This window comes from Macrobrachium rosenbergii, chromosome 9 (genome assembly GCF_040412425.1).
Source record: "Macrobrachium rosenbergii isolate ZJJX-2024 chromosome 9, ASM4041242v1, whole genome shotgun sequence".
NCBI lineage: Eukaryota > Metazoa > Arthropoda > Malacostraca > Decapoda > Palaemonidae > Macrobrachium > Macrobrachium rosenbergii.
Window position 1 is genome coordinate 23,045,916 of NC_089749.1, and position 21,090 is coordinate 23,067,005.

The 21,090-nt window shown below is 35.3% G+C and overlaps 1 long non-coding RNA gene across 3 annotated transcripts; it reads left to right on the plus strand.

The window, feature by feature from the left end:
- Positions 1 to 1,278: 1,278 nt before the first annotated feature.
- LOC136841602 (uncharacterized) lies at positions 1,279 to 19,238 on the plus strand. Of its 3 annotated transcripts, none has more exons than XR_010854026.1 (4): positions 1,279 to 1,396; positions 4,088 to 4,172; positions 4,908 to 4,993; positions 7,752 to 19,238. It is a non-coding gene; the product is annotated as an uncharacterized lncRNA (long non-coding RNA). The 3 variants fall into 3 exon arrangements; XR_010854025.1 differs by having other exon boundaries at positions 1,296 to 1,376; XR_010854027.1 differs by lacking the exon at positions 1,279 to 1,396 and adding an exon at positions 1,419 to 1,557.
- The last annotated feature ends 1,852 nt before the right edge of the window (positions 19,239 to 21,090 follow it).

Below are 21,090 nucleotides of genomic sequence, written 5' to 3' on the forward strand. Positions count from 1 at the left end.
GTTTTCTTTTTCAGATACTTCTTCCCAAATTTTTTGTTTAGATCAACACTCGCAATTATGATAACCGGCTGTAAAAAAACTAGGTTAATGCCAACTCACTCGCTAACACATTTCTAACTCGGTCACACACACACGAATCTCCTAAACTGAAACAGACACATAAAAGCTAATCGTTTTCTGTAATACTTCGGAACGACTGTCGAAATCAGTTCCTACCTGATTGCAGCTTCAACAAAAACTTTTATTTTAAAAACTATTTCACCTATTTTATTTGCCATGTATACAAAATTTGAAAAAATAATGTCCACACATGACACCGTACAAGAATTTATTTTTTTCCCTTAAAGAATGAAAAATGATGTCCTATATTACTGACTGTCAACTGGGAGAAATTTTCGAACAGTACACCTTTGGTTTTCACGGAGATAAAGAAGTTTCAGGACTATACACACACACACACACACACAATAATAATACACACACATAATACACACACACAATAATAATGTATTTTATTTCATCTCATGGTCATATACAAAAAAAAAAAAAAAAAATGCAGATACAACTGAGACAGAACAAAATACATTAGCATGACGATGATAACTTGGTTGCAATCGATACACTAATAATGATAATAATAGACTTATATGCCTCCTATTCAGGTAAATCCCGTGTATTGTGATTCACCATCATATTCATAAACAAGTCTTCCATAGCTCAGTATCATAAGGTACCTAATTAACGTTCTGCACAGTAGAAAATTCTTTGCTTTTAACATGCTGGTATGTGGGAGATGTAAGAGATGGAAAATGCCATACCAGGAGTGTAGGCATATCTGGTAACTTCTTTTTGTCTAAATAATTTGCTTGGGCTGCTTTCTTAACACTAATACAAGCAAACTAGCAAGTGATGTGGAAAACTTTCTCTTTTGCATACGTTATAAAAAGTCATTCAAATGGCAAAACACCATGAAATAACAAGATTGTCTGAAATTTAAACTTCTGGTTTAAGAAAATCCGAAAGAGTTTTACGCCGACATCGAAGGATTAATTTCCCCCATTTGAAGGCAGTATTTCCCCAAATCTAGGGAAACTATTTTCGGAATTGGCAACACTGGAAAGAGAAGGCGTCGTTCCTTACAACTTATAAACTGTAGTATAAATGACACAATATGACTCACTTGTTAGTATACATAACAGTTGTAAAATATATCTTAATTACATAAGAAATTAGAATTAATTTGCATTACAGAGTAATATTGATACATTAAAAGAAATATTTTACAATATTACAACGAAAACATCCAGTGAGCTAGTCTTCTGTGAATGAAATTTTGGCGCCTCCGCCATAACAGAACATATCTACGTCGGTTGAAGGTGTGTTATTAAATATCAAAGTACGTAATTATGTATTAGCAGTAAGTGTGAGAGATTTTAAACTCCGCAATGGCAAAGTGTTTTATATAAAACCTGAGCAATACCCAGTATTTTTGGGGCAATATCCTGTGGTAGGTGGAAGGCTAATCAATCCAGAGGATGTTGGTTTGTACAGGATAAGGTAATTTAGAGTTGCACTGTTTTACCGTACTCTGAAGGGTCTGAAGTGTCGCTTCTATCTCTGGCAATTGGCGTTTTTCTATGTTATTTTATTTAGCATACATTTAAAGTAATATTTTGTCTCCCGGTTGTAACTAAACTGTGATTGACCTTGAAGATTACCGACTTGAATTACCTAACGCAGGGTAGGTCTAAGCCGGCATTCCGCGGCAAGCCCGCCCCCCCTCCTCCATAGCTAATACGGCAAAAATTGCAACCAGTAAACACCTCATGGGCAATGCTTATGTTGGTAGTTTAAGGGTGTTTACTGGTTACAATTTTGCCGCATTAGCTATGGAGGGTGAGGGTTGCGGAATGCTGGCAAGAAACACCGCGTTAGGCAATTCAGCGCTGAGTCTTCAGAGGTCAATGACAGCTTAGTTACAGCCGGCCAGCAAAATATTACTTTAAATTCTTTTTAAAGCAAGTAAAATAACATAGAAACGTCAATTGCCATAGTCTAGCTCACCGCGGACAGCCGGCTTAGAATTACCTCGCTATCATTTAATATTTGCTCATAAGTTGCTTTCCTGTGGTAGAGCTTAGAGGTAGGCTATGCCATTCCATATAGATTGTTTAGTAGGCTAATGAATGTGGTTTATGGTATTATTGCTTTCTTATTTTGATAGATTTTACACGAATTTGACATACAATTGATTAATTATGCTATTAACCCCTCCTCTACTATTTAATAATGAAAGGAAGCTCCAGTGGATCAGGTTAAGCTCTCAAGGATAGTTTAAGATAGGATGGTTACGCTATGTTACATTATTATCCATATTATATAGCCTAGCCGATGTTTTTGTTCTAACACATTCAGACCATGGTTTCCCACAATGTTTCTCCCTATTATTTTTAGAATTAAGCGAAGGGAGTTGTGCTAGATTGGGAAGCATTTAGAACATGAGTGTCAAGTTTGTTTTCTCACTACAAAAACTATTAGACGTCCAAACTTCAGAATTCCTAGTTTTTCCTGTGGAATATTGCAAGTGAATTTACCATACAGGAATGTAATGGTAGGCCTGTAGACTAATAGGCAATGTCTCAAAGAACAAGAGGAATATATTTAGGAAGGAACATAAAGTTTAATTTGCACAAAAGTAATAACAGCAGTTGGGGAAACAGAAAACTTTGAAGTTAGTGTTGGATTACACCAGAGGTCAGCATTAAGCCCATTTTTGTTTGTGCTGGTCATGGATGTGTTGAGTGAAGAGATCAGGAATGAAGTGCTGTGGGAGTTGTTGTACGCTGGTGATCTGGTGATTACTGCTGAAGATGAGGAGGACCTACAGAGAAGGGTTGGGGAGTGGCAGGAGTCTTTAGAGAGGGGTGGCTTAAGGGTGAATGTGAATAAAACAGGTTTTAGTGAGCAGTAGGGAAGATAGAGACAGAATATTAATACAAGAAAAAAGAGGCTTGATTATAAAACAGATGGACAAGTTTAAATACTTAAGATCTACTTGAAGCCAAGAGGGTGGATGTGAGGCTGAAGTGGACAGTAGGGTAAAAGCAGCGTGGGGGAAGTGGAGAGATGTACCTGGAGTAGTATGTGATAAGAAAATGCCAGTCAAGTTAAAAGTCAAGATATATAACAGTAATAAGACCAGTGTTAATGTATGGATCAGAAACATGGGCTCTAAGAAGAAAAGAGGAAGTAAAGCTTGCGAGAACAGAGATGAGAATGCCGAGGTGAATTATGGGAATATTGCTGCATGTGAGATTGGAAAATGATGAAATAAGAAGAAGAGCAGGCTTAGTAAAGATAACAGAGGTGATAAGAGAGCCACGATTGAGATAGTATGGGCATGTGTTAAGGATGGATGATGAGGAGGGAGTGAAGAGGGCTTGGGAAGAACCTGTTAGAGGAAGAAGATCGAGAGGGAGACAGAGAATTAGGTGGTGAGATAAAGTGAAGGAAGATGTGGAGAGAAGAGATTTGGTGGAGGATGATGCCTTTGATAGAAGGCAGTGGAGAAGGCGCATCAGGCAACCGACCCTTTAACGTAGGGATAATGGTGGGAAAGAAGAAGATATAAAGTTTAATTTCCTTGTCAGTGAGGAAATGAAGCCAGGGTTTGATTCTGCCATTCCATGAAAAAATTATGAAAGATTATTAACAGGGTGCCACCAGTTTCATTAATTCAAGGAACCTGTCCAAGCAAATGTGATCACTGTTCATTTAAAAGTAAACTTTAATAAACTTTGGCAAATATGCTGCTCAAGTGAAAACTGGTTTGCTAAATAAAGCAGATATTGTGTAAATCAAGCAACCACTCCTGTTAAGTGTGACAAACAAGTTACTGGTATACCCAGAATATTTTGAAGGGTGCAGAATGAGAATAATTCATTGTATTAAGATTTGAGTTGGGCCAGCTTGTTGTTGATACTGTATTGGAAGATTTGTCTTCATCCTCTTAGTGTCATGCTTTGAATTGTTTAGTTTTCCATATATATTGTAATAACACTTCATAAACTTTATTTATGCTCTACAGGTGTTAGTTGAGATAAAGAAACTCTGGGATCATCAAAACTTCAAACCATCTCTTGCCCAAGCACTGAATTTGATTATATTGGCAGGTGAGGTTAGTTATAGTATTTGTAAATTAAAAGCAGTTATGATGCTGTATATAATCTTTGCATCCCATCTTATTTTTGTAACTGCAAAACCATCATAACCTTTGCCCTTACTGATATAGGTTATACTTACATGTCTGGCTTGTTCTAAGAACACTAATAATATTTAGGGATTGTGTTGTGCAGTATATATCCCACTACAGTACACTATTCTACAGTGATTGATCAAAAAGGTTTGCATTGTCTTTAAGTGTAAGAGGCCTTTATTATATGATGATAAAATGGATTGCTATTTAAAACTAAACAAGCGGTCAGTGGATGTTCAAGTAGAGAGCAGTAGCTTTGGCAATAAAGAGCAATACAGTACAGTACTATAAATAATGATGATGATGCGATCCTCACGTAGGTAAGCTTGTAAGATTTATAAAGCTGCCAAAGGATTTTACAGGATAAAGCACAAGAATGCAAGGATAGGCCTATGACTAATGGGAAATACCAAGACACAAAATATACAAGACAAATGCAATTGGTAGGTATGATAAGCTAGCATTTGGTAGCAGTGTTCACAATCTTTTCTGTCTACCCAAAGCTCATAAAGTATTTGTGTTTGACGATGTCTCCTTTGCTGATTTGGAGTATCATCTGTTGATCATTTAGCTTTTTTTCAGTAAAATGAATAAAATACTATATGTAGACTATACTTCAGTTATATTACTTGATCTTGTTTTTCGTTTGCAGGTATTATTTGAGATTGAGAAATCCTGCAGATCATCAAAATTTCAAGCATCCTCATGTGATTGCCCTAGATTGGATTTTATTTGCAGGTAAGTTGTGGGACAGTACTGCATTTGTAACAGTATGTATGTGAAATTATTTTGATTAATGGGGTGTTAAGACATCCTTCCCTAATTATGTGACTAAAATTATTGCAACATTGCATTCTGTAAGGTTGGTCAGACTAGAGTTTATATCTTTTGTCTTGAATTGTACTGTGTGATGTCATAATTGCTTATTGGAAAATTATTAAATTTCTTAATTTCTTTACCCTTGAAACATTTTGGCAGTGCAAAATGAAATAAGTTTAAAGTCAGTCAACTTGTAAATACAAGCTGGGGTTTTACAGGTGCCTTTGTTTATTTATAGTACATTATTAGTAATGAATTACATTTTAGAATATATCAGGTGATGAGTGGGATGTATAAAACTACTTGTGGGTAGGGTGCACATTATAAAGAGGCAGACAGTGCATTGAACACTGATGTTAATGCTCCTGCCCTGGTGTGGTCAGATTTAATGAGGTGCTTCCTTTTGATGTCCTTCACATTAAATGGTGAAAGATGAATGGGTATTTCAAGAATTTCTTTTTGGGTTTTGGTTTTCTGTGCTGTTTGCAACACTGCTGGTCTTCTGATCTTGCATGTTAAGGTTGTGGTTATTACTTGGATACTGCTAGTACATAATATCCTAGGACCATGTTTAAGGTCATGGACTTTGTACTAGAATCCTTACCACAAAAGTGATTTCTTTAAAACTTGCAACAGATCTTGCTGATGAGTCATGATGAGGTCCTAAAAGCTGATGGAGAAGGTGACTACTGTAAATGAAATTAGAGCTGGTTTTGACATGAAGTAAATTCCATGTTGGAATATGATATATATGAGTATTGTACTGTTATTTTACATACTTGAATTTAAATTCTATAACTTTTGATGTGGAAGGCCACAGATGTGAAATGGTCAAGGAGGTAGGGCGTGCAGAAAACTTTCACTTGATCACGTCGATGGTACTTCATGCCCCCTGTGACTGAATGCTATCCATGCAAAACTTCCTAAGGGTAACCCACAGGACTGAATGTTTTGTTTGGTATTTAGAGCATTAGAATAACAACTTAGGCAAGGGATCATGCTCAAGGAGAAGACTTTTGGAAGGAATTAAAGTAGTAGGAGAAATGAAAATGTGATGTCCTTTTGTTCACAAGAATTGGTTGTGAAGTTTATCCCCCTCTCTGTTTGTCTTTTCTTTTTAAATACTTTGGTAGTTGAACATTCATCGTGGGGAAGCTAATTGTCTTTTTTAAAAATTAGGAATCTGTATCATAAGACCACTTTTTTTTACTATTTGTTCAGTTATTTGACACATGTAGAGAAATGTTTTATTGGCCAAGGTTGCACTGTGTAGGGTATTTACGGTGATTCTGTAGACCTAATTTGTGTTTACTGTGGTGTTATAGATGTTGATTTGGTTGTTAACCCTTCTCCCAAAATATTTTAATTAAATGTCACTGGATCTGGAGAGTTCTGATAGTCCTGGTGATACAGTAATGGTTTTGGATCTTGATGGTTGAAGTAGATTGAAATATTTTTCTAGCTGAAGACACTGGGTCTCTACGGGAATGTGAAGCTCTTTGTTAGGTGAGTCGGTAGAGCTGTGGCCTAGCACTTGGTAGACCTGAGTTCGAGTCTCCGGCCGGCTGATGAAGAGTTAGAGGAATTATTTCTGGTGATAGAAATTCATTTCTCGCTATAATGTGGTTCGGACTCCACAATAAGCTGTAGGTCCTGTTGCTAAGTAACCAGTTTGTTCTTAGCCACGTAAAATAAGTCCGATCGTTCGGGCCAGCCCTAGGAGAGCTGTTAATCAGCTCAGTGGTCTGGTAAAACTAAGGTATACTTAACTTTTTACGGGAATGTGAAGGTTGCAGACAGGATGATCAGTTAGATGTCTACTAGTGACCGAGCTCAGTGTAATGGGTGAGTGAATGATTGATGATGTAAAAGCAAGGAGCGGCAGAGATGAGTGTCAGAAACTTATTTTGGGAGGATTAGATGGCTGCATGTATCAAGAAGAGTATTGACTAAGGTGTCCAATTGACGTGAGGACAAGAGGTAATCTATAACTGAGGACATGAGGATGAGGAAGATCTCAGGTTGTACAGTTAACAATTACGAGGCAAGATGATGAGGATTCAGTCATAGTAGTACAGTACTAGCAGTGGAAGGAAGTAGGGTCTTGGGATCATGACATGAGAAATTATTGATGAGGAGACTTGTAAGACATTGTCATTGGCTCCAAAGTCAGGTGTGGATCTTATCCGTACCACTCAGTGTTGTTGAACTGACCCAGAGGACGTGTATCAGGATAGGTCTGTTGAGATATAACTGCCAAGCATCATCATCAAATACATTGGAATCAAACTCTTGGGCCAGTGGTAAATTTTGCTGAGAGGATTTCATTTCTGATTGTCACGAAGTTCACTCTGAATCTGTTGATTTTAATTAATATTAGGTATGTGGTGACTCATCTTTGCCAGGCTGTCTAACATATATAAAGCAGTGGTTTGTATTTAGGAAACAAAAAAATTGTTTAAAGATTGTTGATAGAGTATGAAAGTGTCTTAATATGCTGCTGCAAATATACATAGTTGAAAAAGGACCAAGGGATTGTGTATTTTTGCAAAACTGTATGAAATCTGAATGCAAAATAAATTTTGCTGCTACAATTTTTACAGAATGATGAAATATTTTATTAGTATTTACTGGTATTACAAACCCTGTCCTAAAAGTTATAATTTCTGTATTTCAGTTTGCCAAGCAGTGGCGAGTACAAGTACTGTAATTTGTGAAGTTTCTGTTGCAGTATTTACCAGTGAAGATGTATGTGATCTTTGGTGAAGTCAGGACTATTGAAGACCTTTATGATTTTTGTTGAAGTCCTTGCAGCAGCATTTACTACTAAGGATCTGTGTGGCCGTTGGTCAAGTCACTGCAGCAGTGTCTGTCAGTGAAGATTTTTTATGAATCTTGGTGAAGGCTTTGCAGTAGTAAATTTCGGTGAAAATCTTCATGACACTTCGTGAAGTCTTTCCAGTAGTATTTGTCAATGAAGATCAGCGGTGTAATTTATAGATGTGAAGTAGATTATTTTATTGCAATTGTTTGGTTTTTGAGCTGTATACATTTATGTTTGAAGTGTGTATGAAAGTTTGTAACATGGTCAGTTTGAAAGTTTGTCCCCTATACAATTTTGAAGTGATTTCTTGACTGGGGTATTCATTTATTCTTCCATCATGCAGCTCTTGGTATTAATACTTCTGTTTGAATAGCTGGTTTTCCTGCTGTCATCTAGGGCTGTCTATCCCTCAGTTTTCACCTTTTTACATGATTCTTTGGTAGTGTTCTGACATTGTCACATGGGGTTCACAATATTACTTTCGTTCTTGTAATTGTACCTTCTTTTATCAGCTAGGTTTTAGCTGTAAAGGCTGGTTCTTCGTTTTCTTTATATTTAACATGTCTTATGTTATAAGAAGAGATGTTATGAGAAGAGAGACCTAAGAAAACGAGTAAATGGCAAAAAGCAAAATCAGAGTGATTAAATTACTGTTTGACCTAAAATTCCAAAAGTGCAGGGTACATAACAAAATCTATAGACTTTAACCAAAGAAAAAGCTGTGGTTCCAAGGACTAATGCCTATTTGTGGGATTTTTGAGTCTTAACTTGAGCCCTAATCTGCAAACACATTTGTTCAAAATGTACAGACCAGTGTGGATGTTGCTGCCCAGAATAAGCTAATCTCACAAGACAAGTGTGTTAATGGGCTCCACCACTCAAGTAATGACATTCCTTCTTCTTCAAGAAGTAGAATAAATGATATTAGAAATGTTAGAGACAAACAAAATTTCATAGTCTGGAAATGAAAGATATGAAAGGTCATTCAAGCCTGTTTATCCTTTTTTTTTTTTTGTTTCATTTCAGTATTTGTAGGTATTGTGAAATTTTGTGTGTTTAGGAGGATGAAGGATGAGAGAACATGGTGGCTTACTGTCAAGAGCATTTTAGGAGCAATTCGTGTAACAATATCTGTAAATCAAGAGAAAGGTGATGAAACTTTGCAGAGTTGAAGTGAACCCAATTTGGAAGTCATAGCTAAGTCATTGATAAGATGGAATCCTTTGGTTCTTCCATGTTATGAAGAATAGTGTGCAGAGTGTCTCCTGGTATAAGAGACCAATGTCTTACTTGGTTAGATAAGTCCCACATGAATCTGAAGATTTTACCTAAGGCTATTCGTTGATATCATAAAACATTACTAGTCATCTCAAAATTCCAAAATGCTGAAAGATTAGAGTAGTCCAGTCTTCAAATTCATAGATATTAATGTGAAAGTAGAAATATGAGACATAATGGAAGAAACTAGGCTTTGGAAACCTTAAAGTAAAATAAGTATTATCTGGCCCATACTATCCAGGTCCATGTAGATAGGATTATGTGAGATTGAGAATGAAGTGTCATACACTATATGTAACATGGAATAGGAGGAAGTGGAGGTGATGGTGTTGATTCACTGGTAAAAAAACAACAAAAATGTGTTGATTAGAGGAGCCCAAAGGAGATGAAAGGAAGTGGAAGTAGTGCCTAGAATTAGAAGCAAAATAAAAGTTCAAGGTATTGGATGCTTGGTTATGTCAATCGGAACTCATTTAAGTTGCTCATTGATTATTCCAGATTGCTTAGATGAAAAATGCTGAGATCTTTCCAGCTATCAGGAAGAATTCATTGGGTTGATGCCTGATAGGATCCAAACTTCCATAAGATAATCCACCTTGGATAAATAAACCATCAGTACCTAGTTTAGTCCAGCCTCAAAATATGTCATGTATAGTTAAAACTGAATATTCTAGTTAAAGAAACTACATAGCAAGTTGACAAACCACTATACATGTAGTTGGGGGAACCATGTCTGTATGGGAGGGTATGATGATAGGTACTCATTGAAATTAATTGACCTATTGTGCCAAAAATGCCTTGCTTCAAGACTCGAGTCCTGTTTTCTTCTTGACTATCAGTCGCAAACATTAAGCAAGAGTAACATGGATGCAGGTATGAAGTGAAGGTTGGAGTTGTTGAGATACAATCATACAACTCCCTAGTTTAAATGATAACTTGTGGTAAAGAAATTGCACTTGCAGAAATGCAGAAAAAGACTATGGGGTTGTTCAAGTAGCAATAGCAGTTGTCTTACGGATGCTTCTCCACCAAGAAGGGTAGTAGAAAAATATTTTCAGTATGAGGCAAGGATCAGTTTCAGGAACTTTATATAGCAAGAGATTACAAGCCAAGTTGTTGATATTATGGGCTGTATAAGCAGTCTGTGACTGCCAAAAAGAAAAAGATGTGACAGTTCTATGTAAGTAGGAAAAAGTTATGGAGCAGTTCCAGTTATGTCAGTCCAATGAGGTCAACCATGACCCTGTCAGAGGTTCTGTATTTTTTCTTAGTCATTAATCTTGTGGCAAAAGGTGCAACATTAGGTGCCCTCAGCTAAAACTCCATAAAATTATTTTAGGAGTCTTAATACTGCCTTTAAAATTACTAGAGGACATGTTGAGCTTATTATACACTCATAAGCATCTGTCATCTCTCATGGCCAAAGCCAGAATTACTTTTTTCGTGTAGCTGTCTTATCATATAATTGAATGTGAGACTTTTGAATTTTTTGTCAATAGGGACAATATTTAGCATTTCTTGAGTCTTTGAAATAGAGATAAGCAATTTGTACTCACAGAATTTTTGCCTCAGTAAAGATTTGTAAGTTTGTTGAATATTTACATAATACACTCATAAGCATCTGTCATCTCTCATGGCCAAAGCCAGAATTACTTTTTTCGTGTAGCTGTCTTATCATATAATTGAATGAGACTTTTTGAATTTTTTGTCAATAGGGACAATATTTAGCATTTCTTGAGTCTTTGAAATAGAGATGAGCAATTTGTACTCACAGAATTTTTGCCTCAGTAAAGATTTGTAAGTTTGTTGAATATTTACATAATCTTTCAAAGGTATCTTGTGCTTAATGTTATGTAGATATGGAATCTTAAAGTAGCCTTACTTCATGGTTTGACCATCGTGGAGGTTTTGATGTTATGTCTCATTTACATGGGCTATACTGTACATTGAATGGACAAAGTTTGGATTGTGTTGGTTACCAGGTTTTTATTACTGTACAACAAGCAAGTGTCAAAAACTGATACAACGAGCAAGTGTCAAAAACTGAACTTAACTTAGCGCTTCAGTTGCAGTATTAGGGATACTTTATGTATACCATGGTTGTTCTTATGATTGTATGCTGTACTTGCAAAAGTTTGTGTCAAGTGCTTTTTAAATGCCAGCAGATTTTTACAGTAGTGTGTGTTTAGATATATACCTAATTTTAGGTATATATCTCAAATCTTTTTTCTGGATGTCTACAAAATAGTATTGAATAGCTGGGTCTATAATTCCATGACCACTCAAATTCAGGAGTTTAGTTGGGTTCTTCTTTGAGGGACTGTGGACAGCTATGCAGTATTAGAGCTTGTTTGGCCATACTTGTTTGTAAGACCTTTGAGCCCACAATCTCTGATTAACCAAAGAATAAAGTTATGATCAAGGACCTAATTGATTTGCAAAAATAGTTTGCTAGGGCTAAAGATTGGCTGTTGTTCCTGTATATTTATATCCTTTCTTGTGGAAAACTTCTATTTCTTTCTCTATTCCAGTATCAGCTTATTGTCCTGTTGTACAGTAGAACTTAATATTCTAATAAAAGTAATCAGTATGGCTTTGAATGTGTATTTAAGGGTGGAAGACTTTTAGAATGAAAACATGTATGATTTGTAGAGAAAGAAGTATATTATATCTTGATAAAAAAAAGTCAATTTTATTTAGTTTGTAATGTTGTGAAGAAGATACCTAAAATATTGTATAGTAGTATGACAAAAATACCTGTTGGAGACTTGAGTTTGGAAGTTATCTGAGTATGTGAGATATTTTTTCTTTATTTTGTATGTTTAGTGAATTGTAGATGTTTTGTATTTTGAAATATTTGTTGATTCATTTGTAGAGATATGTTTATGCAGAGTACAAGTACTGTATCATGAAGCTTAAAACTTTTGATTTTCTTAGAATTACCACAGAGGCACTTTAAAGTTATTGGCATGAAAAACTTTTGCCCCTCAGATCAAATACTTTTCTCACAAATTAAATGGAATACGCTGATCCATATTCATGCCAATCCATTTATGAAGAGAAGGCAGTACAAATTGAAGTGAAAAACATATTTTGTGTGACTGCCACAAACTCATGCTAAAAATGTTACAGTAGATACTTCAACATTTTCAGTTGATCTAGTGGATATGGCAATGGATTATTTTAATTTATTCAGTAAGATACTTCATTATCTTTTTTATTAATTCAAGTATAAGAGCAGATCATTTGATAATTAAGCATTTCAATGCCATGGTCGAGTTAAGCTATCTTTTCGTACACAGCTCTCATATTCTGGTATCTTACGTTAGACATTAATGTGTACTGCATTTTTTCACAAAAAGGAATTCTGTTTGTAAATTAGGATGATAAAGCTGTTCCACTTTGCAAATGACTGTTGTTTGGTGCATGTAACTGGCCTTCTCTTTATACTTGTACAGTATTATGATGCCAAGGAGGTCTGGCTGGTACTTCTTGAAGCACTTAATCGCTTCCTTCTTGTTGGAAATTGGTATCCTGAAGTGTCATATAAATGGCAGAGACTTACTGAAAATGGTGCCAGGTTTATAGGAATTCAGACACATTCAAGCACTTTGTATTATTTATCACCAAGAATATGAAGATTTAGGCACCGAATTACAGGCTATGAGATCTTTAATATCATGTTAATACATACCAATTCTTTAATGATTTGATTGTTGGTTCCTTGTTGTGTGGTGGAGTATGTTCCAGACTCAAAAGATTATCATCTTCCATAGAAAGTATAGCTCTCCAGCAGTGCTCAGTGGTAACAATTTAAGTGAATATGCTTGAGGGAGGGTATTTTTTTTCTCCAGCATGGCATCATAACACAGAGACATGGATGCTCCAACTTTGACAAGGTCATGTTAATTAGAGGGACAGTTGAAGCCTTTGAGCTGGAGGTTAGGCATTCTTTGATTATTCTGACAAACTGCTGATTTTGTGAAAATTTCGTGTTAGTAAAGGTGATGCCATAAGTAGTATTCAGTATTTCATTTCCATGGCTTCAGCTTGCAAGGAATTTGTTGAAAGTGCACGGGAGTGGTCAGAAAGGGGTTTGTTCAATGAAGGAATGTTGAATGTACTTAATGTGGTTCATTAACTTACGAAATCTGCAAGCAGGAGAACCTGTTTTCCTCCCACACTAAATGCACTGTAGCCAAGTAAAAAAATGCTTGGGAGGCCACATCACAGGCCTGATAATGTCAGCCAGTTGTTTAAGGATCACTTGTAATAGAAGGACAGTCACACTCATTTATACTGTTTGACGAATGTTACATGCCTGAAGAACCGGTTGATTTGGAGGATTATTGCTAAAGGCATCTGCTACCACATACCTCTTCCACTTAACAGAGTGATTGCTCTTCACTGAAACATGCAGATGATCTCTTTTGTGAAATATGAAGACAATTAGTAGAGTTGGTTGAGTGCAGTACTATATAACCAAACCACCAAGTTGTTATTACAGGAACCAAAGAAGGAACCTTATGAATTGCCAGTAATGGATTCATTAACTTGGAAGAAATGCAACAATAAAATGATTCAGATGTATATGCTTTACCTCCTTTTTCTCCCTGATGAGGGTCATGCCTGCCATTAACACTTGCCTTACTTCCTTGGAAGATTACTGTTCAATAGTTCAATTTTAGTTGGTTCTGTTTTATTTAAACTAGCTATGTTTGCATTTCAGATAAGAGCTTCCTGGTACTGTGTACTGTGCATGAAAATATCAGAAAAACTATGCTTTTAAGCTTTATACAAAGCTTTTTATTTATTGTTGAAGGTGGAAGACATTTTACTTGTGAAACAGAAATTCATTCTATTGCCTAAGAGTCCATTCTTGCAAGTGTAGTCCACCATTGATTTAAGAACAAGTGAAAATATATTTATTTTTTGTTTGTTAAGTTGCTTCTGTTGGACTCTGCCTGGTAATCTTTTTGTTATTAATCGTCTTGTACTTTGTGCAGCAGTGGCCAAACTTCCTAAACTCAGTGAACTAGTCAAATACAGTGGGATTGTTATGCTTCTGTTTTGAAGATAGAATTCTACATGTAGGTTGACATGGACCCAGCTTAGTCTTGAGAAATTAGTGTCTAGGATTTTCTGGATAGATATTTAGAATTTAAGAGGTTTATTTTTCTTTTGTAGTTTTACTTGTTTAAGATTACAGCCCATTTACAGTATTGAACTTGTTTTGCTTTTATTAAATGATGAAATGGAACAAATATTTTATATTTATTGTTTTTTAAAGGCACATATGTGTCTTTTTAGGCATCTAATTGCAGACAGATAGTGAAGGAAAGGGTTTATTTGTTTTTTTTAACTACTGTAATATTTTTTTTTAGCTTAGATTAATCTTTTATTTTAAACCAATGGGCTCAAGTTCTCGTTTTCAGACAGTTCCTTATTTAGCTTCTGGCTGTAGGCATTAGCTGAAGCTTTAACTTTTTTCTTTAACAGAAATAAACTCAGTTTGTGTGTTAAACAGTAGGTCATATATTTTAGCTTATCGTTCATCGATCATGTATCAGTATTATCCCTGAAATATGATGTGTTTTTTTATTTAGATGGCCAGTTCTACAACAATGAAATACATCTAACTTAAATGCCAACTAAGAAAAGTAAATGGACAGAAAATAAGGTTATATTGCAATATAAGAATATCATTGCCAAGTCTGCTTCTTTGTCATTAAATTTCATATATATGCTGTTGTGGCAAAGATTGTCTGTTTGATGAGCACATTTGCAGATAATTTTTCCAAAAGATCTTAGAATTTGTTAGTGCATGTATAAAAGAGCAGTGAGTTATAAATCCTGTCATGTAAAGTATTTGGCCACTACTGTAGTTTGGTATAATTTATTATTTATTATAAAATGTATCATTGTACAGTATGCTACTTTGATTTGTTTGTAAAAGAGAACTTTTAAACATTGTAATCCACACTTTCTTTTGATCACTGTCTCTTTGTCATTTCTGTAAAAGTTATCAGTATATCCTTATTTTATTTTTGATTTTTAATGCAAGGTGAAAGTTCTTTTTAACAGAATATTACCCAGTGATAAAAGTTTAGTGCTGAAGTTAGATGAAGTAATGCATGAGGCAAAGATTTAGCTGAATTGTTGACAGGATATTTGCCACAGTAATTATAGTAAATTTAGTTAAACCAGTCACATATAAGCTTCATGATTTGAATTATATTGTTTAGAAGTACTGAACAGCACTGGAAGGAGTACAAAGATTGAATATTAATAAGATATTTCACTATTTTATAACAGTAGTAAGATATTTCACTATTTTATAACAGTAGTAAAGAAATGTGTATAAGTATGGCTTTTAGTAGGAAGCAGTGTTTTGTTCCATTGTCATAGTATAGACAATTGGACTGATAGACAAAAGTGCCAGGTACTTTGTACTGTATTATGTTGTTGAAGTTTTTAGGAGGGAGCAATCAGGTTAGAAGTATGAAAATTACAGTTATACAAGTTTTACAAGAAATATAATATACTGTAGTATTATTTAGCTGACAATGCTGTGAATGTTGAAGATCCAATGGCAATAAGTAGATTGATTAGAATATTTATCTGTTGATTACTATCAGAAGTTTGATGTTATGGCACAGACTTCTAGTGAACAAGGAAAAGGCGTGAGCATTTGATAAGTGGGTTGCTGTGAAACATGATGATTGCTTACTTATGTCAAAAGAAATTGTGTTCAGTATTGTGATGTGTGAAATGTGTATTGTATGTATTTGATTCTCCATTGAAGTTCTTACAGATGTAGTTATGTAGATCAAATGGAAAGAATAAAGGGGTATGTCCCCCAGCCTCCCTCTCAAAATGGGCTGGCAGTGAAGACAGTGAGTAATTGGTGCCAGTGAGCTCTCCCTCCTGTCCTGCTATCGGAGGCCATAATATTGAGCTTAAAAGATTCCATTGTAATATCTGTGACAGGTATAGAGTTTTACTGTTCTCTTGAGGTGGAAAATCAATGAGCCGTTTGGCATCTTAGTGTGTGGGTTACCATAATTATTTTGTCAGACAATTTCCATTTGTGAATGATTACTGAAATCTGTATCAAAAGCATCTAGATAACTTTTATCACAAGGTGATTTTAGCTTAAGAATGTGGTGCTTCTGAAAACTTTTTACATACTGGTAAAGCTTATTTGATTTAATTAAGCCTGGATTCTCAAGGATATTTAGAATTTCTGATAGCCTAAGGTAAACCTTGAAGAACAAAACCGAAGTTCAGAGTCCTAAATGTAACATTTAGTAAAAGCAATTTCCAGTTTCACTAAATTGACTTACAGTAGTTACCCTGTAAAATATTGACTACTAGGGAAGTAGCAACTGGAATTAAGAATTTATAAAACTCTTCCAGTGATCAAAGTTCTTTGGCATTGTAGTTTCATAGTTTCCTTCAAGAACTTACAGGTTTTATTGGTCAGATTGTCTCATAACTAGCATTATGAGTAACTTAATTTCACCTAGAATATGTTGTTTAAAAGACGGCGTGTTTGGTTTTTTTACCATAAAATTGGGAGGCTTCCTTTTTAAAAGATGTTTTGAGAATCATTTCAGTTTTGCTGTATATTTTTACTCTTCATCATGCTGTGTATAATTTACATTCCATGTCCACTGTTTATAGAATGTTTAAAGAGCATAAGTATTGATCATGGATCATAATCATTGCTTTGCGAATAAGAATACTTAGTTAAACGGCATGTTTTACAGGAAAGGTACCATTTTCTCCAAACTGAAATCTTAAATATGACTTGTATTCAAGCAGGTGTCTTTGCTTTTGTTACCAAGTAGTTTGATTACCAGAAGTATTTTCCTGTTTTTCAAGAGTTGTCTTTAATTTGCCTAAATATGGACAGTCTTGAGTGTCTGCTTGAGAGAATTTGGGAAAACTGTACGTACTTCTTTGTATGATTTGTGTTTGCATTGACCTGAAATTCTATTATTGCACACTGAGGACTTGAATTTCAAGGAATCTGTCATGAAAGAGGTAAGACTTAAAAAGTTGAGTTTAAGTAAACCACTGAGTTAAACTTCATGGAAGAGGAATACATGGTGGAAGTTTTAATGTTAGGGCATGAAGATTTATTTTGTTGATTGTTATTGATATAATATGATACTCCTAAAAGTCGGGAGGATCAGGCTGTTATCATTGAATTTTATACAGTTTAGCAGAATTAATGCAAGCTGTATCATTAAGAACAGGATTGTGGCGTCCATTGGATCTTTTTGTACTGTTGAAGAGTCCTATACAGTACATGGACGCAGGAGAGTTTCTGATAAATTTTTTCCTTTAGATGTTTTGTATAATAACTCAAAAAGGGAACCAGAATCACTCTATACAGTGTACAGTTGAGATTTCCATAGTGAAGATTTCCTTCTCTTGTTTCTTGATGTGGGTGATTTGGCGAAGAAGAAAAGTTAACTTGCAGATGTTTGCTTCAGTTCACAAAACTGACTTGGCATCCTTCAGTTAGATTGAATTTTCTGCACATGTGTTGCTCCTTCCTTAGTGAAATATTTTATGTATAGCAAAAATAACTTAGGATGGACATTCAAATTGTATTTAAAAGAGTTCAGAGGTCTGGTTAAACAAATCATTTATAACTAACTACAACAAATTGTTGGTATGGATGGAATGAATTTTGTATGTGGCCAGAAAACTAAGAGAATGAGGACAGCTTGTTATAGCTGTTAACTCTAAGTCACCCTTGAGTTCAGTGTGCAACATGTAAGCTCCCTTGGTTAAGGTGCAGCTCCACTGCCTTTTAGATGACTATATTGTTGAAAGCTGAGGGACTTTCCCTTGAAAGAAAATGAGATGATGTAGATGTGTTAGGTGGGCAGAGGAGAAATCTGAGTTTGTTGTGGTAGAAGGTATTGCAGTTTCATTCTTCAGCTGCCTTGGTTTTTCTTGCCTCTGAAAGCATGATTCCACCTTAAGGGTGACTGAAAATTCTATGGCAACTACTGATCTCTATATATCAATCCTTTGTGTGCATGCATAATTGCGATGATCATTGGTTCAGACAAGGAAAAATACATTAAGTCCTTTGCTACTGCTGAGATGATCTGTTGTGCGCACACCATGAGTGATAATGCCTTATTAAATCACTCATTCATTTACTCAGAAATGTCAAATTCTTGCATGATATGATAAATGGCTAGTTGTGACTTTATAAGAACTTGTTATCGGTTGTCACTGTAGACATTTTTTTAGTTTTGAAATAAGTTTTGACATTGGTGATGTGCTTTCATCCAAGTGATATGGTTTCACAGTTTAAAATTTCCTGTTTATTGATTTTATGACGTGGTGGTATTATAATTTTCTTTATTATTGTCCTGTTCATACCCGGTTTCATGGCTCATTGACTTTTGATGCCCTGCTGTATTGAACTTTGGTTTCATTTCTCAGCTTCAGTGAATTGCCTCTTTGTTGATTGTATCATTCTTTTGTCTTTAGAGTTTGTCTATGTTTCTTTGTCATTGTAAAATTTGGTGTTTTTAAGTCATTGTACAATTTAATGGGTTCAATGTGACGTTAATTTTCTCCTCTGTCTCTAAATTTCTGTCTGGTCCAGGTCTTTATTTATGCCCATCAGATATTGTTTTCTGGGCCTTCCTACTGATCTTCAACTTCTATATCTACGATTTCTCTTGACTAACTGCTCCATACCTTTTGTCGTACATCCAAAACACACCTTTCTTGGAGATCTCAGTGAGTTCCCTCCTCTGGACGCCAAACCTTTTGGCAACCTCCACATTCCAACACACTCCAGCCATGAATCTTGGTATTTTTTGGTCACACCTCTTTAAAATGTCTTCTGTTTTGTTTGTAAGTTCTTATGTCTTTGTTGTAGGCGAGACAAATTTTTCTTTTCATTAGTGGGTTACTTTGTTTACCATAAATAAAATGTCCTCTTGGCACTTTATCCTTGCTATTGTTAATCTTTTACACACTACCACTAATTGAATGATTTCAACAAGACTCAGAATAGGACACTCCAGACTCACACATGGTCATCTGATGTCAACTCCGCACACAAACCCAATAACTTGTGAAAGATGTAACATCCCAGTAACAATCAAACACATCTTGATTGACTGTCCCAGATGGCATCATGAAAGAAAGACTTATTTACAAAATAAATCAATAAAGGATATTCTAGCAGAAGGTAATAACTTTTCAATTAATAATATCATTCTCTTCTTAAACAAAATTAAATTGATAAGTAAAATATAATCTCCCCCTTTTTTTTTTTTTCCCTAATTTTTTTTTTTTTATTTATTTATTTATTTAGTTAACTACTTAATTTTTTATGTGCTCTTTCCCCCATTCTTTTCCCAGCCCGAGAAGAACCCTAAAAGAGTTCAGAGGTCTGGTTAAACAAATCATTTATAACTAACTAACCACACCCCATTGTGTTCTCAAGGCAATAGATATGTTTCATTCCTTGTATGGCTTGTCATTCCACCACAACATATTGCCCCTTCTATCTTTGTTCCCCATTTTCTCTCATGCACATTTTGGGAATATAAAGTCTGTTAGTCCATTTGCAGTTTACAATCCTGTGATTTTCAGTACACAGTTTTGAATGATCCCTTCACTTAAGTACTAATGGCCACATTGCAAGAGCTAAATTTGCAATCCCTGCGACTTTCAGTACACAATATTGAATTATCCCTTCACTTAAGTACTATATAGCCACATGGCGAAAGCTAAGTTTGCAATCCTGTGACTTTCAGTACACAGTATTGAATTATCCCTTCACTCAAGTACTATAGAGCCACATGGCAAGAGCTAGGCTTGACATGGCCACATTTCTACGTGTACTCTTTCCTTTGCTTCCTCTCCAGTCAGAGTAAGCTTTATTTTGTTTTTTTCCAATTGCTGTGCTGTAAGCTTTGTTTTGCTTGAGCTGATTTTAATTCCTCTTTCTCTCTTTCTTTCACTTTTCTATCTATGAAATATTTTAAATCCTCTTCCTTTGATTCTTCTGATAACTGGTTTATCTGGATATTTCAGCTCCCAAGGGCCTCCCTCTCTGCACCCCTTTGTAGTTTCTGCCATTACTCTGGTAAAAAGTAGGCACTTGGTGATGATTCTTTATGGACAGCAACCTTTACCTCAGAATTTTGTGATGTAGCTGTCACTGTCTTCATTCAGGATCTTGTGTTGTGGCATAGTGACCTCACAGGTTAACTAGTCTGAATTAACCTTTCCTTTTGTAATGACCTCTTAATTGCTTGTTTTTTGTGTACTTTGTGCAGTGCCTTCTTAAAGTTCACAAATACCTGCTGTAACCTCTTCCTGTTCATTTGGCACTGTGCTTCCGTAGTTCCCAGGGTGTGAAGACTGTCTGTTGTTGATGATGTGGCACAAAACCAAACTGACAATTTTAAGATTTTTTTTCATATTTTTCCACCCTTTATTGCTTTGATTCCTACAAATCATTTATAACTAACTAACTAATCTTATGTGTGAAGGATTAGCTCTGTGCACGAGTACCTATATTTGTCTTGCGTTTCATTCCTCAAATTCTGAGGGATTTGGTATTTGTTGATTTCCTGATGGTTTGAAAGTATCTTTTGCTTCCATTTGTGAGTCATCAGTCTGCTCAAAATTATGTGTCCGTATGTGTTTTCATCAGAAGCCATTCAAGATTCTGTGTTAGAAGCATAAGTTCTTTTTATTGAATACTGTTACTTCGGAAGCTCTCCCTTTACTGTTACCATTATAAGTTGAAGGAAAAGGGTTTTCATCTCGGCAATTTTGGTCATACGGGTATTCTTATATTTGGCATTTTTTATTGTTGTTAATTCTCTCTGTCCTTAATACAGATAAATGAGGACTA